We start from the raw sequence: 21,002 nt of genomic DNA on the forward strand, positions 1-21,002 counted from the left end.
CGGTCGAAGAGAGCCATCCTTCTTGCTCACAAAAAAATTCCTGCTCCCAGAGGTGATGACGAGGGCCGAATGAGACCTGCAGCTAGAGACTCCTTGATGTAGGTCTCCAAGGCCTCACGTTCAGGTCGAGAGATACTGTATAACCGTCCCTTGGGAAAGGCAGCTCCAGGAAACAGATTAATCGCACAGTCATAAGGTCGGTGGGGAGGAAGGGACAGAGCCTTCTGTTTACTGAATACTTCACCCAACTCGTGATATGTTTCTGGAACCAGGGACAAATCAGGATGAGCAGAGTCACTGACCTGACTGGAAACGGCAGGAGAACAGGCAGTCCTAAGGCAGTTAGCATGACAATCAATGTTCCAACTAGTTACCTTACCTGTCACCCAATCAAACGAGGGATTGTGTTCCTTCAGCCAGGGGTAACCAAGAACCAAAGGAACATGGGGCGAGGAGATAAACTCTGAATGATTCCCCAACAACATCTTAACCGGTTCAGTCCTCATAGTGATCCGTGTCAGACTACTGCCGTTCAGAGTGGTTGCTTCAATGGCTTCCGGCAATTGCTCCTTGGAAAGCCCCAGCTGTTCCACCAAGTCGGCATCAATAAAGCTGCCATCGGCACCTGAATCGATAAAAGCGTTCATCTCTAAGCTCTGATCCTTATTCATAAGGGTCGCAGGAAAACGGGGTCTGACAGGATCTTTGAGAGGTTGAAACTGGCTCGCTAAAATTCCTCCCAAAACTAGCGAGCCGGGCAGTTTAACGGGCGCTGTGGACAAGCTGAGATGTAATGTCCCGAGCTACCACATTAGAGACAGCTGTTGGTCTCACGTCTACGTTGGAGCTCCTCCTTAGTTAGCCCGTGTCGCCACACTTGCATTGGTTCAGGATCTGGTGGCAAGACCCCTCCACTAATCCCGTGTGGGGAATAATGATCAATACGTTCTGGTTCACTTCCTGAACCGAATGGTAACAGAGTTGCTGATTGATTGGATGGGCCCCACTGCTTCTCCCTCCTCTCTCGGACTCTATTATCTACCCAAATAGATAAAGTGACCAAGCTGTCTAGGTCACTAGGCTCTGGATAGGATATCAGCTCGTCCTTGAGTTGCTCCGACAACCCCTGGTAAAAGGCAGCTTGTCCTGACAATGTCCTGAACTCTATCATAAAGTCTGCCACACTGCAAGCTCCTTGGCGAAGAGTGAACAAACGTTTAGCTGCGTCCTTACCTCAGACTGGATGGTCAAAAAGCTTTCTCATCTCTCCCGTGAACTCCTGGTAAGAAGCCATGCAGGTCTCCTGTCGTTCCCAAACGGCTGAAGCCCATTCCAGAGCTCTTCCACGCAGCAGTTCAATAACAAAGGCTATCCTAGCCTTGTCAGTGGCGTAAGAATGGGGCTGCAGATCAAACACTAACCCACACTGCATAAGAAACGAACGGCATCTTCCCAAATCCCCTTCATATTTATCAGGCGTCGGTACTTTGGGTTCACGGAAGGAAACCGCACCAAACACGGCAGGTGAGATGGGTGAAACAGGTGGTGAATGAATCGCCGGAAAACTGAGCTGATCCTGGATTTGTGTCAAGCTAGCAGAGAAGTTCTGGATTGAACCCGCTATCTCCTGTAGCGCAGTCTTGTGTTGTCCCAATGTCTTCCCCTGCTGGGTAATGGCATGGCAAACTGAGTCCAGGTCCGCTGGGTTCATCCTTGGCCGGATCGTTCCGTCACGTTCTTTCAAAAACGAACCCAGAAGCAGACCAGGACAAGGAGAGTAGGAAGAAGGTGAGTATTTATTTACATGTGAATGTGTAGATATATCCAGGTGGCGTAGCGGGCAGCGGTGGTGAGTTGATGGGAGTAAATAGGTGGATCCAATGGGGTAGCGGAATTCTCCGACGATCAGGCGGGAATGGGGTAAATGATCCGTGTGAGTAACTGAAGACAGAACAAACGGAAGTAAGTTTAAGGCAAGCAATACGTAAAAAACAACAAAACAAATTCTATCCAACTTGATGCTGATACTATGGCACAACATACTGTTCATGGCTAACGATCCGGCAGGGAATGGATGTCAGGTCCGGCCTTATGAAGAGGAGAGATGATGATCAGGACCAGGTGTGCAGATAGCTGATGGGATACAGGTGCGGGTAATCAGAACTCCCATCTGGCTACATTGCCCGGCAACCAGACAGGGTGCGTTCCAGGACGCCGGAAAAAATACTCCAGGACAGAACACAGGCAAAAAACAGACTCAGGAAACGGGATTCATGACAGCCACTATAGTCATTTAATGAAAGGCCGTTCGCTGCCGCTATAGTAATTTAATGAAAGGCCGTTTGCGGCCGCTATAGTAATTTAATGAAAGGCCGTTTGCTGCCGCTATAGTAATTTAATAAAAGGCCGTTCGCTGCCGCTATAGTAATTTAATGAAAGGCCGCTCGCTGCCGCTATAGTAATTTAATGAAAGGCCGTTTGCGGCCGCTATGGGTTCGAAAGAGTTTTAAGCTACAAAATGATTTAGCCCGCATTGCTGAAAGATAACTCTCAGGAGCACGTATCCCACAGGGCAAAAACTGGTTGAATCAACGTTGTTTCCACATCATTTCAACAACAACAAATTCAATGTGATTACTGCATCAACGTGGAAAACTGATTGGATTTGCAAATAGACATCAATGTAAGGGATTTTCAATATGCCCACAATATGCTCACAAGCTGCAGAGGACTCAATAGAAATAGTAGACGACCTGGCAGTAAATCAGACTGGGGGAAAAAGAACAATCAATAGTGATGTTATTTTCTACACAGAATATCATACAAAATTATTGCCTGATGATCTTCTGAACATCCCAATATCTTTCTGATGCATTTCAGTTACTTCCAACCATACTTCATTCAGATTGAATACTGTCAGGCTAATTTGAAATAGAATGTCATAGCCCCAATAAAAAAATGAAACATTAGCCTTTGATTACATAACTTTATTTTTTTTACATGGTCGGGCCACAAACAAATGTTGGTATCAAAATGGGGTTGCGGGCCAAAAGGTTTAGGAACTCCTGCAGTACACACACCACAAGGCCTCTCCTCTGACACCTTGCTCTCCCTCATGCTTTATCAGTTCTGGTTAATCAAGTCACTTACAAATGGACTTTTAATCTGGATCGAACCCGGGTCTGGATCCGACAAGGTCTGTACGGAACTGTTCTAGTTTACCTCGGGTCCATTCGGAACAGGTCTCCTATATACGTTTTTTTTAAAAATGCATATCGGTACTGGTGGGAAAGCCCCAGGTCCATTTTGGAACGTGTCCTACTTTTTGGACACGTGAAGAGCTCCTACTTTTTGTCAAAACAGACAATGCCAGGAACATTGTGAATTTTGTCACAGAAGCTGGACTTGGGCCACAAATGGGGTGTTTTTTAGTTATGGGTCTTTTGTAAAATAAACTAATATGAGCTACAGTAATTGTTGGAATTTCATTTTAACAAGTAAAACTAAATGCATGCTCTTCAACCGATCGCTACCTGCACCTGCCCGCCTGTCCAACATCACTACTCTGGACGGCTCTGACTTAGAATACGTGGACAACTACAAATATTTAGGTGTCTGGTTAGATTGTAAACTCTCCTTCCAGACCCATATCAAACATCTTCAATCCAAAGTTAAATCTAGAATTGGCTTCCTATTTCGCAACAAAGCATCCTTCACTCATGCTGCCAAACATACCCTTGTAAAACTGACCATCCTACCAATCCTCGACTTTGGCGATGTCATCTATAAAATAGCCTCCAATACCCTACTCAACAAATTGGATGCAGTCTATCACAGTGCAATCCGTTTTGTCACCAAAGCCCCATATACTACCCACCATTGCGACCTTTACGCTCTCGTTGGCTGGCCCTCGCTTCTTAATCGTCGCCAAACCCACTGGCTCCATGTCATCTACAAGACCCTGCTAGGCAAAGTCCCCCCTTATCTCAGCTCGCTGGTCACCATAGCATCTCCCACCTGTAGCACACGCTCCAGCAGGTATATCTCTCTAGTCACCTCCAAAACCAATTCTTTCTTTGGCTGCCTCTCCTTCCAGTTCTCTGCTGCCAATGACTGGAACGAACTACAAAAATCTCTGAAACTGGAAACACTTATCTCCCTCACTAGCTTTAAGCACCAACTGTCAGAGCAGCTCACAGATTACTGCACCTGTACATAGCCCACCTATAATTTAGCCCAAACAACTACCTCTTTCCCAACTGTATTTAATTAATTTATTTATTTTGCACCCCATTATTTTTCTACTTTGCACATTCTTCCATTGCAAAACTACCATTCCAGTGTTTTACTTGCTATATTGTATTTACTTTGCCACCATGGCCTTTTTTGCCTTTACCTCCCTTCTCACCTCATTTGCTCACATTGTATATAGACTTCTTTATACTGTATTATTGACTGTATGTTTGTTTTACTCCATGTGTAACTCTGTGTCGTTGTATCTGTCAAACTGCTTTGCTTTATCTTGGCCAGGTCGCAATTGTAAATGAGAACTTGTTCTCAACTTGCCTACCTGGTTAAATAAAGGTGAAATAAAAAATAAAAAATAAAAAAATTCCCCGCTGTACCAAAACTGAACAGTGACCCAAAAACCACAATACGTACCAAACCCACGTGAACCGTTACACCCCTACCTAATACTAATTCATAACAGGCAAGCCAGAGATCTCACAGAGTAGGACAGAGAGAACTCCTCTCTGAATACAGTGCAGTGAAAGGGAAGGAGGAGGAGACTTGAAGGGAGAAGAGGAGGCCATTATGTATTGTGGGTTGGTGAAGGCCAGGGAGAGCAGCAACTCAATGGACACAATGGCTCCCTCTGACTGTTCAGTACAGTAGCCTGAGGCTGTGGGCGATGATGAGAATGTCGCAGCGGATTGAGTGGAATGTTCACATTCAGAAGCAGACCTCTGTCAGTCATTCTGTAGGTGATCATGTCAATGAGGGGAGACAGAGGGACATGTTTTACAGGCCTCCATGCTGATAGTGAGAAGATCATGGGAACAGCAAGGACACTAGTCAGAGAATTACTGGGTTAACACACTCTGTCCTTATCACAACATCTGCCCTGCCTGTTTGTCTGTGTCTGCCTCCCTGCACTCTGATAACAATGGCAAATATTCAAAATGATTCAGTTGAGGGCTGCACTGTTTGAGAAGAGATAGCAGCACTGTCCCAAACATTTATAGAAGTGATTGGAATAGAGCAATAATCTAGTCTAAATAGCCTAAACAGAACCATCACAACATCGATATCATTTGTCAACAAGAACATCCAAAGTAGGCTACAACATGGAAAATACTTGTATTATTTTATTTTATTACCATGAAGGTTATTACTGGAGGTCATCTGTACCGGGAAGAAAAAAATAGGCTACTACCTCAGGGATCCCCAGGTTGGAGACATTAACTCGTTTTTCAACCACTCCACAAATTTCTTGTTAAACTATCATTTTGGCATGTCGGTTAGGACATCAACTTTGTGCATGACACAAGTAATTTTTCCAACAATTGTTTACAGACAGATTATTTAACTTATAATTCACAGTATCACAATTCCAGTGGGTCAGACGTTTACATACACTAAGTTGACTGTGCCTTTAAAAAGCTTGGAAAATTCAAAAAGAATGATGTCTGCTAAATGACTTAAATGTAAATGTCATGGCTTTAGAAGCTTCTGATAGGCTAATTGACATCATTTGAGTCAATTGGAGGTGTACCTGTGGATGTAATTCAATGCCTACCTTCAAAGTCTGGTTCATCCTTGGGTGCAATTTCCAAACTCCTGAAGGTACCACGTTCAACTGTACAAACAACAGTTCGCAAGTATAAACACCATGGGGACCACATAGCCATCATACCACTCAGGAAGGAGACGCGTTCTGTCTCCTAGAGATGAACGTACTTTGGTGCGAAAAGTGCAAATCAATCCCAGAACAACAGCAAAGGACCTTGTGAAGATGCTGGAGGAAACAGGTACAAAGTATCTATATCCACAGTAAAACGAGTCCGATATCGACAGAACCTGAAAGGCCGCTCAGCATGGAAGAAGCCACTGCTCCAAAACCGCGTCAAAAATCCAGACTACGGTTTGCAACTGCACATGGGGACAAAGATGGTACATTTGGAGAAATGTCCTCTGGTCTGATGAAACAAAAATAGAACTGTTGGCCATGATGTCCATCGTTATGTTTGGAGGAAAAAGGGGGATGCTTGCAAGCCGAAGAACACCATCCCAACCGTGAAGCACTAGGTGGCAGCATCATGTTGTGGGGGTGCTTTGCTGCAGGAGGGACTGGTGCACTTCACAAAATAGATGGCTTTGTGAGGAAGGAACATTCTGTGGATATATTGAAGCAAAATTTCAAGACATCAGTCAGGAAGTTAAAAGTTTGGTCGCAAATGGGTCTTCCAAATGGACAATGACCCAAGCATACTTGCAAAGTTGTGTCAAAATGGCTTAAGGACAACAAAGTCAAGGTTTTGGAGTGGGCCATCACAAAGCCCTGACCTCAATCCTATAGAAAATTTGTGGGCATAATTGAAAAAGCATGTGCGAGCAAGGAGGCCTACAAACCTGACTCAGTTACACCAGTTCTGTCAGGAGGAATGGGCCAAAATTCACCCAACTTATTGTGGGAAGCTTGTGGAAGGTTACTTGACACGTTTGACTCAAGTTAAACAAATAGTATTTGGTAGCATTGCCTTTAAATGGTTTGTATGTAAACTTCTGACTCACTGGGAATGTGATGAACAAAAGAAAGAAATGCTGAATTCTCTCTACTATTATTCTGACATTTCACATTATTAAAATAAAGTGGGAGGGTCTCCCGGGTGGCACAGTGGTTAAGGGTGCTGTACTGCAGTGCAAGCTGTGCCACCAGAGACTTTGGGTTCGTGCCCAGGCTCTGCCGTAACCAGCGTAGTGTCGTCCGGGTTAGAGAGGGCTTGGCCGGTAGGGATATCCTTGTCCCATCGTGGAAAAAGGGGGCCGGGCGCAGTGCACGGTTGCCAGGTGCATGGTGTTTCGGCTTGGTTGGGTTGTGTATTGGAGGACACATGACTTTCAACCTTCGTCTCTCCCAAGCCCGTACAGGAGTTGTAGCGATGATACAAGTTAGTAGCTACTAACAATTGGACACCACAAAAATGGAGAGAAAGGGGGGTAAAATAAAAAGTAAAAAATAAAGTAGTCATCCTAACTGACCTAAAACAGGGAATTTTTACTAGGAGTAAATGTCAGGAATTGTGAAAAACGGAGTTTAAATGCATTTGGCTAAGGTGTATGTAAACTTCTGACTTCAAATGTACATACATTTGAATCTGATGTCACTTTTTTTTTATCCGACATTGTAAATCAGAGAGAATCAATTATCTGGTGGCTCCGGAAAGTATTCAGACCCCTTCACTTTTTCACATTTTGTTAGGTTACAGCCTTATTCTAAAATTGATTAAATTGTTATTTTTTCTTGTCAATATACATACAGTACCCCATAATGACAAAGCAAAAACAGTTAAAAAAAAAAATTTTTTGCCAATTTATTTAAGATTTAAACAAACATCACATAAGTTACATAAGTATTACATAAGTATTCATTACATAAGTATTCATACCCTTTACTCAGTACTTTGTTGAAGCACTTTTGGCAGCAATTACAGCCTCGAGTCTTCTTGGGTATGACACTACAAGCTTGGCACACCTGTATTTGGGGAGTTTCTCCCATTCTTCTCTGCAGAACCTTTCATGCCCTGTCAGGTTGGATGGGGGGTGTTTCTTCACAGCTATTTTCAGGTCACTCCAGAGATGTTCAGGCTCAGGCTGGGCCACTCAAGGATATTCAGAGACTTGTCCCGGCGCTGCTCCTACGCTGTCTTGGCTGTGTGCTTCGGGTCGTTGTCGGGGTGCCCAAGTGGCACAGTGGTCTAAGACACTGCATTTCAGTGCTTGAGGCGTCACTACAGACACCCCAGTTCGAATCCATGGTTGTATCACAACCGGACGAGATTGGGAGTCTGATAGGGCGGCACACAATTGTCCCAGCGTCGTCCGGTTTTGGCCGATGTAGGCCGTCATTGTAAATAAGAATATGTTCTTAACTGACTTGCCTAGTTAAATAAAAAGTTGTCCTGTTGGAAGATCCTGAGAGCTCTGGAGCAGGTTTTCATCAAGGATCTCTCTGTATTTTGCGCTGTTCATCTTTGCCTCAATCCTGACTAGTCTCCCAGTCGCACCCGCTGAAAAACACCCCCACACCATGCTTTACTGTAGAGATGGTGCCAGGTTTCCTCCAGATGTGACCTTGGCATGCAGGCTAAAGAGTTCAATCTTGTTTTTCATGGTCTGAGGGTCCTTTAGGTGCCTTTTGGCAAACTCCAAGCGGGCTGCCTTTTACTGAGGAGTGGCTTCCGTCTGTCCACTCTAGCATAATGGCGTGATTGGTGGAGTGCTGCAGAGATGGTTGTCCTTCTGGAAGGTTCTCCCATCTCCACAGAAGAACCTTAGAGCTCTCTCAGAGTTACAGTCGGGTACCTTGGCACCTCCCTGACCAAGGTTCTTCTCCCCCGATTGCTCAGTTTGGCCAGCTCTAGGAAGAGTCTTGGTGCTTCCAAACTTTTTTGTTTTTGCTCTGACATGCACTGTCAACTGTGGGACCTTTTATATAGACAGGTGTGCCTTTCCAAATCATGTCCAATCAATTAAATTTACCACAGGTGGACTCCAATCAAGTTGTAGAAACATCTCAAAGATGATCAATGGAAACAGGATCCACCTGAGCTCAATTTTGAGTCTCATAGCAACGGGTCTGAATACTTATGTAACTATGTTATTTCTGGGTTATTTTATTTTTATACATTTGCAAAAATTGATAAACAGTTTTCACTTAGACATTATGGGGTATTGTGTGTCGAATGCTTAGGATTTTTTTTGTATTTCATCCATTTTAGAATAAGGCTGTAACATAACAAAATGTGTGTCAGAATAATTTCCGAAGGCACTGTATATTTCTGGGCTGCACGCGGATCATACAAATATGAAATAGAACATTGTTCATGCTTCAGGTGTACTTTTTCAGATTCAGGTGTATTTTTGGAACGCTGAGCCATTGATTGCCTGGCTGCACCAGATGGCAGTGTGAGAGTGGGTTTCTTTTGAAAATGAAGCACGAACTACAGTCATTGTTTTTAGAAGAAGACCTAGAGAATGGAGTAGGCAATAAGCAGTCGGCCGAGGTTGGCTAAAGTAATGTCTAGTTGGTCAGAAAAGTATGGTAAGTTAACGAGTGAGTTTTTTTGATAACTCCCTAGTTGGTTAGCTAGCTAGCTATCTGCGTTTTACACTTATCTAGTTAGCTAGATAATTAAATAACTGCGATTACCATAAATCATTATTATCTAGCTAGCTACAGTAGCTAAATATCTGTCAGATGTGAAGTAACCAGGTTTGTGGCAAGTCAGAAACCATGCATGTTGGCTATCTAGCTCACATTAGTGCCTACAGATGTAACTAGGAGTTGAAGCCTACTTTTTGAATTAAGCAATAGAGTCGATACTTCTAGAATTAACCTGTTAAGACTCTAGGGGCAGTATTTCATTTTTGGATAAAAAGACGTGCCCGTTTTAAGCGCAATATTTTGTCACGAAAAGATGCTTGACTATGCTTGGAATTGATAGTTTTGGAAAGAAGACACTCTGACGTTTCCAGAACTGCAAAGATTTTCACTGTGAGTGCCTTAGAACTAAAGCTACAGGCAAACCCAAGATGTTTGAGCGACCAGGAAATGAACAGGATTTTTGAGGGTAGGTTTTCCATGATCGCCTTATATGGCTGTGAATGCGACAGGAATGAACGGACACTTTCTAGCGTTTCCCCAAGGTGTCTGCAGCATTGTGACGTATTTGTAGGCATATCATTGGAAGATTGACCAGAAGAGACTACAATTGCCAAGTGTCCCGCACGGTGTCTGTGTGGAAATTGGTGCGCAAAAGTCACCTACCAGTATTTTTCCATCCGAATCAGAGAAGAATGCAGGCTTCTAGGACTGGCATTTCAATGAAGATATATATGACAAAACACCTTGAGGATTGATTCAAACAACGTTTTCCATGTTTCAGTCGATATTATGGAGTTAATTCGGAAAAAAGTTCGACGTGTAGGTCACTGAATTTTCGGTTAGTTTCGGTAGCCAAATGCATAGTAACAAAACGGAACGTTGTGTCCTACACAAGAATCTTTCAGGAAAAACTGGACATCTGCTATGTAACTGAGAGTCTCCTCATTGAAACATCTGAAGTTCTTCAAAGGTAAATTATTTTATTTGATCCCTTTGCTGGTTTTTGTGAATATGTTGCGTGCTAAATGCTAACGCTAAATGCTAAGCTAGCTATCACCACTCTTACACAAATTATTGATTTTCTCTGGTTCTAAAGCATATTTTGAAAATCTGAGACGACAGGATTGTTAAGAAAAGGATAAGCTTGAGAGCAGGCATATTTATTTCATTTCATTTGCGATTTTTAGAAATCGCTAACGTTGCGTTATGGTAATGAGCTTGAGGCTGTAGTCACGATCCCGCATGCGGACTATGAGGTTAATAGGGTTGTCATTTAGCTAGCTAGCTACTTAGGCTAATCACCCTATTTGAAGCAGTTTGGTTGCAAAATTATCCTGGCCTCAATCACAGGGTGCATGTGGCTAAGCTTGCAGCTAAACTATAGTCAAATAAGGAGCATGTTGTCTGCGATGTCATGATTTTTGTGTGAAATGATACGTGGTGCCATAATATAAATAATAGCTTCGCTATAAATTCATATTTGTCGTAACCATTGTCACAAAATGGTGTGCATATTAGTTACCACAAAGTAAAAATTGGCCAAATTGTAAAAATGCATGAAAACATTCTTTAAGGTTTAACCTAAATTTAAGGTTAGGTGTAAGGTTAGCAGTGTGGTTAGGGTAGGTTTAGGTTTAAAATCAGATTTTAAGAAGATAAATTGTAGAAATAAGCAGGGTGTATGACTTGTGTTTGTAGTAACTAGTGATGACCACTCTATTGTAATTTACAGGCATGATCATGAAGTAGGCAAACTGATACATGAATCCTAAATACAGGTACCAATTTTGTTTGTTAATCCGCTGGATTGTAATCTGATTTATTGGAGCCTGGTGGAGATAGATGCAACCATAATCTAAGGCAGGAAATTTCTCTGCATCCAGGTTGAGGCTTGCTATCAGCAGGAACATGGAGCACTCTATGCTAGTAAGTAATATTACATTTTCCTTTACATTGCATTATACTATTTCAAGAGCTAATACTAAGTGGAGAAGCCGGCATCATAGATGCCAGAGAACGGTCAATGGCTCTAACCAGGTGCTTAAGAGACCGACTGGTCCAAGGACCTGCAGAGGCTTCTGAACAAGTACCTGCGATCTCTTCAGAGCACAGAGAAATAAGCGCCATTCATAATAGTATACTTGATGCACTATGTAAACCTCCTTCACTATGGCAGTCTGCTTGTGTGATGCTAACATATTATCCAGGACCAATGGTTGGATTGGATTTACTGTACTCACTCCAATTCACGCTTTTACATTTTTAGTCATTTAGCAAATGCTCTTATCTAGAGCAATTTACCATAGTGAGAGCATACATTTTAATTTGTACTGGTCCCCCATGGGAATCAAATCCACAACCCTGGCGTTGCAAGTGCCATGCTCTACCAACTGAGCCACACGGGACCATGCTGTCTCCTCCCTGTAAAAGTCTCCCAGACTTTTATCATAACTAACACGTGTCCATCCTCCTTTCCTCTAGGTGAGTCTGCTGGGCTATCGAACTCTAGAGCAGCACATCAAAACACCTGCCATCCTGTTGTCAGCTATCCGCAGACTTTCAATGCCCACATTTTGTGGATGACCAAATGCAATAAAGTTTTGTATAACAACTAATTTTTGTTTTATTGTAAGATTACAAAACAATAACTTTTTCATAGCATGTTGGTCTTCAAAATTGTACTTACTTCTGTGATAACTTAAACATCAAGACAAATACACTTAAAGCTTATGATTTAAAATGTCTAAAATAAAGTCTCATGTCCAGAGTGAATGCATTTTTATTAATGTATATCATACAGGTGTCTCAACTAAAATATATATCCCACATGACTAAAGAATGGCAAAAAGTGAATATGTCGGTGCTTGCGTCTGTAGCAGTTTGTATTAATTTGAGTGGTTACATCAAATACATGTTGACAGAATGACTGCGAGACTGTTGTTGTACTCCCAGGTAAGGCCCTTGCTTCCGGGAACCACTGAAGTAGTCAGTCAGGAAGCTTGAAGAAGATGTGTATCACCATTAGGGCTGACCCCATGTAGTCGACTGGTAGATTGTTTGGTCGATAGGCTGTTGGTCGACCGAGATTTCTTAAATAGAGCAGTTACAATATATATTTTTTATGGTGCACAATACTCCTGATTTGCGCCTGTCTCAATGGACTCCTATCCATTGCGGAGGCCGCGGGGATAGCACAGTCCATCACTCTAAGACGTGATACTGAAATTGTATATGGCTATATTATGTTAAAATAATGGTGCAGCACTAATAAATCTAATATTATTTTATAACATGCGCTTTCTCCCGCGTTGGATACAGCCACTGTCCACGGTTCTGAAACATAATCTTCAGTGCGCCGTAGAATTGGTGCCTTTCCCTATGTTGCTTTGTGGATAATGGAAAAATTAACCAGCATATTGGGATTAGAAGAATGCATCGGGGGCAGCAGCAGAGAGGAGGAAACAGCCCTTGGCTTAGACTAATTGTCTTAAGGAAATGGAGGTCTATAATCAATAGCCCAACTTTTAATGTGCCTGGCTTTATAAGTAATCCATATATATCTACAGAAATAAGACAGATGTTGCCTGTTTGAGTGTTAGTTTAACAGCCTTCGTGAGTACCATGCCTCATGCAACGGGAAAATGTTGGGTAAAGCAATTTCACCTATTCGGGTGTTGTTAATCTTCGCTATGCTGTATCAAAGACTTTACCATTGTTTTTGTTAGAATCAGACTGCTGTTACTAGTCATTTATTTAGTGTTTACACTGTTCCAAACAGGCAGGAAAATAATAATAATAAATCATTTTTCTTGAGCTCTTTATTGTTATGTAAATGTAAATGTTATTACAATTATTATTATGATCATCATTAAAATAAGTAATGTCGTTATCATTAGTAGGCTTTGTATAGCAGCCTTGTACAACCACCATCGAGTTGTAGGCATAAGAGCGCGTCCTGTTTGGTCTTAATACCGTAATTTACTGAGGCCTGTAATTTCAATTTATAGGCTACTGTATCAATCATTCATTCATTCATTCATGCCACCACACAGCATATGAGACATTCATGCTTTGAAATGCAATCAAGCATTTTAGTTTAAAAATTAAATAACAAAGGGAGCTTTGAATAATTAGCCTAAACAATAAATACATTCACGAATGCATGCAACTGTTTTTAGTCTGCTGTAGTAAAGGCTTTATCTTTTTTAAATATTTTTTTTATACAGAATCTCTCGTACACTTATTGATTGAGTGTTTACACTTCCAAATGGTCAGAAATAATAATAATAATAATATTGTAATCTAACAGCTGTTTGGCACACATAATACTCACGCTAGACTTGCTCCTATACCCTCCCCTTTTCTTGATATCCAGTAGTTTCCACAACTAAGTGAAATGTTTTCCACAGATCTGACTTACCCTTTCCCCCCTGTCCTGAGCAACAAGTAAACATTCAACCCGTTTCTTTTTCACATCCTCTGCATTCATTTTCCTGTCGACATTACTGTGTTCGGAATTTGTTATAACCAATTTAGCGATTTGATTATGATAGGCTATAGGTTAGGCCCTATTGGTCACATGCATGCGATGCTTACCTCTTTCACGTAAAAGAGAGCAAGAGTTGAGGGAATAGGGAATATTTTTCATAAACAAATTAGGGATTTCGGTAACAGAACTTTTCAGTCAGGAACAAGTAAGAAACTAAATGGCTAAAATTATGTTGTAGCTTATCACGGACAGCGCAATAAACACTTGCTGTGCTGAGGTGCCTTTTTGCTGCAGTCGGGAGGAGAGTGGGACAATGTGCACCAGTCACACAGGCACTCACTGTCATTTTTTAACAGTGTAACCATCGGGTTCTTTCTTGAGTCATTTGGGTGTCTTAATTATTTAATCAAACAGTATGCTTAAAGCATCAGACAAGTTCAGTGCATAGTGCAAGTCAATATTAGGAAGGTGTTCTTAATGTTTGGTAAACTCAGTGTATATACAGGCAGTTTGTGGGACTGGTAACAGATAAAGACTGACTGATGCTGTTGAAATGCAGTTTTTTAGGGGAAATGACCACACAGGATTTGTGTACATCTTGCCAGCCAAAGACAACAAGGTTTGGGTGGCTGCAGGTCAAGTTGTCCAGTCCCTGTGTCCTTTTTGGACAACGGAGAGGAGGTACCATTTCCGTAGAGCATGTGCTGGCAGATTGAATGGTGTGAAATTAATACAAAGCATGAGTTTGTAAAAAAAAAAGTTGAATTGAGTTTTTGTATGTTTATTCTGTTACTCAGTAGGTGATTGATAATAACATTTAATATTTTAAATAAAACATTTCATTTAATGATCTAGAATGAAATTATGAAAACATTATACATTTAAAATGGAGTGCAGGGAGGTATGCAGCACTCTAATTCGCAATGAAAATAGACATTTTCAAAAAAAGATTTGTAAATGCATGTTTTAGCACATTTTGTGCATTTATGGTTGGTTAAGACAGGACCACTTTGATAGCCTATGCAATAACTATTCAAGATACTGGTGATTTCCTGGCTCTTTTGAGGTACACTGGATTTTCAGATGACAACAACAGTATTATGATGACGTTTGGTGAATAAATCTTTAGTATATAACCACTCATTTTGCACAGTTTCATATCCATAGCAGTACATTTTCCTCTCTGAAGTATATATGATTTGTCATTTTTTTCATTGTTTTTGTGTGTAGCCAAGCATTACTTTCAAAGTGGCTATTAATATTTTACCCTAAGACCTTGAGCTTCACAGATATTTGCTGACGTGTCCGTTCTCCCAAAAATGCATGTCCATTTCCGTCACATCTAGAACGCAAGTTCTGTTGTTCCGTTACTTCAAAGTGGTATTACTTAGAATTTTGTCATTTTTCCCCAGTCAGCTTCAGAATCTTCACCTGAACGACCGACACAGGCAAAATCACAGGCTGTGTCATGCACATGAGGGAACGTTACTTACTAGCGCACGTGCTTCACACATCTTTTTCTTTAGCTGGCCGGAAAAACAATAGTACGTCTATTCATATTTCTTTTTGCCATGAGACTGGGTGTATGTTCTATTTATATTGGAAAATGTAACTTGCAACATGGCCTTTAACAGTAAGATGGAAACTCCCATTCTGTAAAAGTCTACTGTGCTCCTGTAATTAAGAGAGTTTTCCTCAGACCTCCCTTCCCTCAGACCTCCACACCCCATTACGCCTGAGAAGTCTTTATATCTGTACAGCCAAAGATACAGCTTCAATAGCTATCTATAGCTTTTCATCTTTTCTTCCCTGCACAGGATTTCATTCTCTGTATGTAAAATAGTAAGCTATATGAGAGCTTGTCTGTTGAGTGTTGCTGAGTTGAGTGGCATGACTGTAAAGGGACAGCTCTGGTTGATTGCCTTGGGTTTTAGCCCCCTGCCTAGCAGGGTCAAAGCAAGTATGCCCTATATTCCTGAAGGGATTTAATAATGTGTGTGTGTGTTAGTCATGGGGAGTTAGCATGTCAGACACTGGGCGTTAGACTCCAACTGCAGCACTGAGGATTAGTTCAAATTAGCCCATACACATCTCGTTGTCCTTCTGTAGCTCAGTTGGTAGAGCATGGCGCTTGTAACGCCAGGGTAGTGGGTTCGATCCCCGGGACCACCCATACGTAGAATGTATGCACACATGACTGTAAGTCGCTTTGGATAAAAGCGTCTGCTAAATGGCATATATTATTATTATTATTATTATATATTACATCTCCCCCACCATTCAGGGCAGGGACCCAGGCTTTGGGTCAAAGGTAATTGAAGGTAGTGTGTGAGAGGGCCTGCGGAACTGCACATTTTACGACCTGTAGCTAAGTTAAGCGGCTTTGATGTTGCTTCTTCCTAGACACTGATCTAAGGTGAGTTTTGCATTCCTCACTCCCCCTTAATGGTTACATTAATGGTTACATAAGGGTTGGGGGAGGGAAACTGATCCTAGGTCTGTGTCTATGGCCAACATGTACCCAAAGCAAAATAAGCAAACTCACTTGGTAGGCTTGCTATTATAATAGCAAGAACAGTACCTGCCTGGTTTCAGTTGATGTGTGGATGATTGTATGCAAAGTTCCATGCGCTCAAATGTGCACACATTTACAAATCAAATATTATTGGTCACATACACATGGTTAGCAGATGTTAATGCAAGTCGGTTAGGACACCTATCGACACAAGTCATTTTTCCAACAATTGTTTACAGACAGATTATTTGTACCTGTGGATGTAATTCAATGCCTTCAAACTCAGTGCCTCTGCTTGACATCATGGGAAAATCAAAACAAATCAACCGACCTTTGTTTTGTTTTTGTAGACCTCCACAAGTCTGGTTCATCCTTGGGTGCAATTTCCAAATGCCTGAAGGTACCACGTTCATCTGTACAAACAATAGTATGCAAGTATAAACACCATGGGACCACGCAGCCGTCATACCGCTCAGGAAGGAGACGCGTTCTGCCTCCTAGAGCTGAACGTACTTTGGTGCAAAAAGTGCAAATCATTCCCAGAACAACAGCAAAGGACCTTGTAAAGATGCTGGAGGAAACAGGTACAAAAGTATCTATATCCACAGTAAAACGAGTCCTATATCGACATAACCTGAAAGTTCGCTCAGCAAGGAAGAAGCCACTGCTCCAAAACCGCAATAAAAAAAAGCCAGACTATGGTTTGCAACTGCACATGGGGACAAAGATGGTACTTTTTGGAGAAATGTCCTCTGGTCTGATGAAACAAAAATAGAACTGTTTGGCCATAATGACCATTGTTATGTTTGGAGGAATAGGGGGGAGGCTTGCCAGCCGAAGAACACACATACCAACCGTGAAGCATGGGTTGGCAGCATCATGTTGTGGGTGTGCTTTGCTGCAGGAGGGACTGGTGCACCTCACAAAATAGATGGCCTCATGAGAAAGGAAAATTCTGTGGATATGTTGAAACAACATCTTAAGACATCAGTCAGGAAGCTAAAGCTTGGTCGCAAATGGATCTTCCAAATGGACAATGGCCATCACAAAGCCCTGACCTCAATCCCATAGAAAAATTGTTGTCAGAACTGAAAAAGCGTGTGCGATCAAGGAGGCCTACAAACCTGACTCAGCTACACAAGCTCTGTCAGGAGGAATGGGCCAAAACTCACCCAACTTATTGTGGGAAGCTTGTGGAAGGGTACCTGAAACGTTTGACCCAAATTAAACAATTGAAAGTCAATGCTACCAAATACTAATTGAGTGTATGTAAACTTCTGACCCACTGGGAATGTGATGAAATACATAAAAGCTGAAGTAAATCATTCTCTCTACTATTATTCTGATATTTCACGTTTTTAAAATAAAGTGGTGATCCTAACTGACCTAAGACAGAGCATTTTTACTAGGATTAAATGTCAGGAATTGTGAAAAACAGTTTAAATGTAGTTGGCTAAGGTGTATGTAAAGTTCTGACTTCAACTGTACATATGAGATGAGTAATGTATGATATGTCAACATTATTAAAGTGGCATTATTTAAAGTGACTAGTGATACCTTTATTACATCCATTTTTTAAAGTGGCCAGAGATTTGAGTTTGTATGTTGGCAGTAGCCTCTCGGTGTTAACAATGGCTGTTTAACAGTCTGATGGCCTTGAGATAGAAGCTGTTTATCAGTCTCTCGGTCCCAGCTTTGATGCACCTGTACTGACCTCGCCTTCTGGATGTTAGCGGGGTGAACAGGCAGTGGCTCGGGTGGTTGTTGTCCTTGATGATCTGGTGTGGTAGGTCTTGCAAACCACACTACCCTCTGGAGAGTCTTACGGTTGTAGGTGGAGTAGTTTCCGTACCAGGCGGTGATACAGCCCGACAGGATGCTCTCGATTGTTTATCTGTAAGAGTTTTTGAGTGTTTTAGGTGACAAGCCAAATTTCTTCAGCCTCCTGTTGCACCTTCTTCACCACGCTGTCTGTTAGGGTGGACCATTTCAGTCTGTCCGTATTGTGTACGCTGAGGAACTTAAAACGTTCTACCTTCTCCACTACTGTCCTCTCGATGCGGATGGGGGGATGCTCCCACTGCTGTCTCCTGAAGTCCACGATCATCTCCCTTTTTTTGTTTGATGTTGAGCTCCCTCACCTCCTCCCTGTAGGCCGTCTCGTTGTTGTTGGTAATCAAGCCTACCACTGTAATGTCGTCTGCAAACTTGATGATTGAGTTGGAGGCGTGCATTGCCATGCAGTCATGGGTGAACAGGGAGTAAAGTAGGGGGCTGAGAACCACCCTTGTGGGGCCCCAGTGTTGAGGATCAGCGGGGTGGAAATGTTGTTTCCTACTCTCACCACCTGGGGGCGGCCCGTCAAAGTCCAGGACCCAGTTGCACAGGGCGGGGTCGAGAGCTCATTGATGCGTTTAGGGGGTGTTAAATGCTAAGCTGTCGTCGATGAACAGCATTCTTACATAGGTATGCCTCTTGTCCAGATGGAATACAATGTATGTTGTTCGAGCTAAACACACACACACACACACACACACACACACACACACACACACACACACACACACACACACACACACACACACACACACACACACACACACACACACACACACACACACACACACACACACACACACACACACACACACACACACACACACACACACACACACACACACACACACACACAGTGTGAGGAATTGCAGACTTTTGCCACATGTCTCATTTTGTAATTTTCCGTAGCGCATAAATAGCTAACAACGGACTAATGTGAACTCTGAAGTGATGTGATCTTTCAAAGGAAGGACTGCTGTTCACATCATAGGAAGGCTGTTTCCTGACAACCAGGCCTACTGGCATTACACTATGAAGACCAGGCAGATTTCACCCTGATAGACTGGTAGAGTTAGGCTTGATAAGTTCCCTCTGGTGTACAATTGTTATTAGTACGATTCTAATTACCCTTTGTGTGTGTGTGTGTGTGTGTGTGATCATAATTGCTCACTCATGTTCCCACTGCGCTTTTAAGTTTACCTTGCGATGGTCGTCTGTACTTTGTGGATTCTCCACCAATCAGAAGTTTTTTGCTACTCTTTCCCAGCCAATCAGAGATGTTTGTTATAAAGAGAGCCAGCCAATCACTGTAGTTATATGTGAGCTCTGGCCAGAAATCAACTACAACACAAACACATACACACTCGGTCATTCGTCAATTTGTGCGCCCAGGGCTGCCTTAACCACAGTTGGGTCAGAGGTCACAGAAAATGTCACTCACCAGACAACATATTCCGTTCTTGCCTGGAAGGTTGCATTGATACTGGATTGTTTACATTTATGCCTATTGGCAGCTTGTACCTTCTCTGACTCAGAGGTGTTGGGTTAAATGCAGAAGACACATTTCAGTTGAAATCATTCAGTTGTACAAGTGACTAGGTATCCCCATTTCCCTTTCCTAATGCAACTGTTCTAGTGCTACAGTAGCTCCCTCCCTCTCAGCCAGCCCTCTCTTAGCTAAGTGCAGGGCTGGCCTGTCTATGGTTACCTTGGAGATGCCTGGCCAAGGTAAACAGTAGGAGCAGTGTTGGAGCTGAATTGACCAGTGTCTGTCTCTAGCCCCTGATCCCTAGAGTGGACCTGTGTGTGTGGCTGGCTATGGAAAACCTGGCTAGGGTTAACAACTTAAGAGCCCCTATTCATCCTATCCACAGCGACTCCTCTCTTTTCAAGCCACACCAGACAGACAGAGCAGAAGGGTACTGTTAGGCTATTCACTGCTTAGATTGGTGATGTAGCAGCAGCCTTTCAATATTACACCTGGGAGAACTGAGGGAGGGTTGTACTGTATGAATTGAAACGAGTGGTACCTAGTAGAGGACTGCATTCTTGAGGTTCCCAAAAGAGATCATTGAGGTGTGGTCAGCATTTTTCATGCTGCGGGTCGGTCAGACAGACAATTTTGGGATGAAAATATTTTTGTTGTCCCGCAGATTATTTGGAAACAATCATCTTTCTGCTTTGTATGCTTTAGCCTACCTATTGAATTAAAATGACATTTTTTGCATTATTCAAACACAGAATTTGCTGCATCAACTTCAGTAGCCTACCTCTCTTAGTTGGGTGTCTGGGTTCAAGTGTGCCTAGTATGTGTGGTCTCATTGAAATAGAGTAGGCTGTCTACATGGGTGGAGAATCACGTGGTAGTTAACTTAAATTCTGAAATTAACTTTAACATGATTAGACTGTAGTTTACAACAGTGTCTGGTGAATAAATGCATTACACTATATATCGGTCTGCTCAACCAATGTGAGTCGAGATCCAATCAAAAAATGTAATCATCATGGAAAAGGCAGCATACGTATGGCTACTATGGTGAGCGAGCATTGCGTCTTTTCATTTTCAATAAGTATTGCTTACCCATTTATTTGTCTTTGGCTGCAAATCAGCCTCCTGAGAGGTAGGTTAAATTTTCCTTCACTCTGAGGTCCAACTGATCCCAAAATATCCCAATTGGGTTGAGGTCGGGTGATTGTGGAGGCCAGGTCATCTGACGCAGCACTTCATCACTCTCCTTTGTCAAATAGCCCTTACACAGCCTCGAGGTGTGTTG

General features: G+C 42.3%; 1 protein-coding gene and 1 long non-coding RNA gene across 2 annotated transcripts in view; both read left to right on the forward strand.

The window, feature by feature from the left end:
* Positions 1 to 21,002, forward strand: part of LOC124049094 (junction-mediating and -regulatory protein-like) — a 72,424-nt gene that overhangs the window by 18,751 nt on the left and 32,671 nt on the right. The gene's annotated exons all lie outside the window — the stretch shown is intronic.
* On the forward strand, positions 11,131 to 12,003 carry LOC124049095. Its single transcript, XR_006841355.1, has 3 exons — positions 11,131 to 11,166; positions 11,272 to 11,314; positions 11,870 to 12,003. It is a non-coding gene; the product is annotated as an uncharacterized LOC124049095 (long non-coding RNA).

The sequence above is a fragment of the Oncorhynchus gorbuscha genome, linkage group LG11, assembly GCF_021184085.1.
Source record: "Oncorhynchus gorbuscha isolate QuinsamMale2020 ecotype Even-year linkage group LG11, OgorEven_v1.0, whole genome shotgun sequence".
NCBI classification, from domain to species: Eukaryota; Metazoa; Chordata; class Actinopteri; order Salmoniformes; family Salmonidae; genus Oncorhynchus; species Oncorhynchus gorbuscha.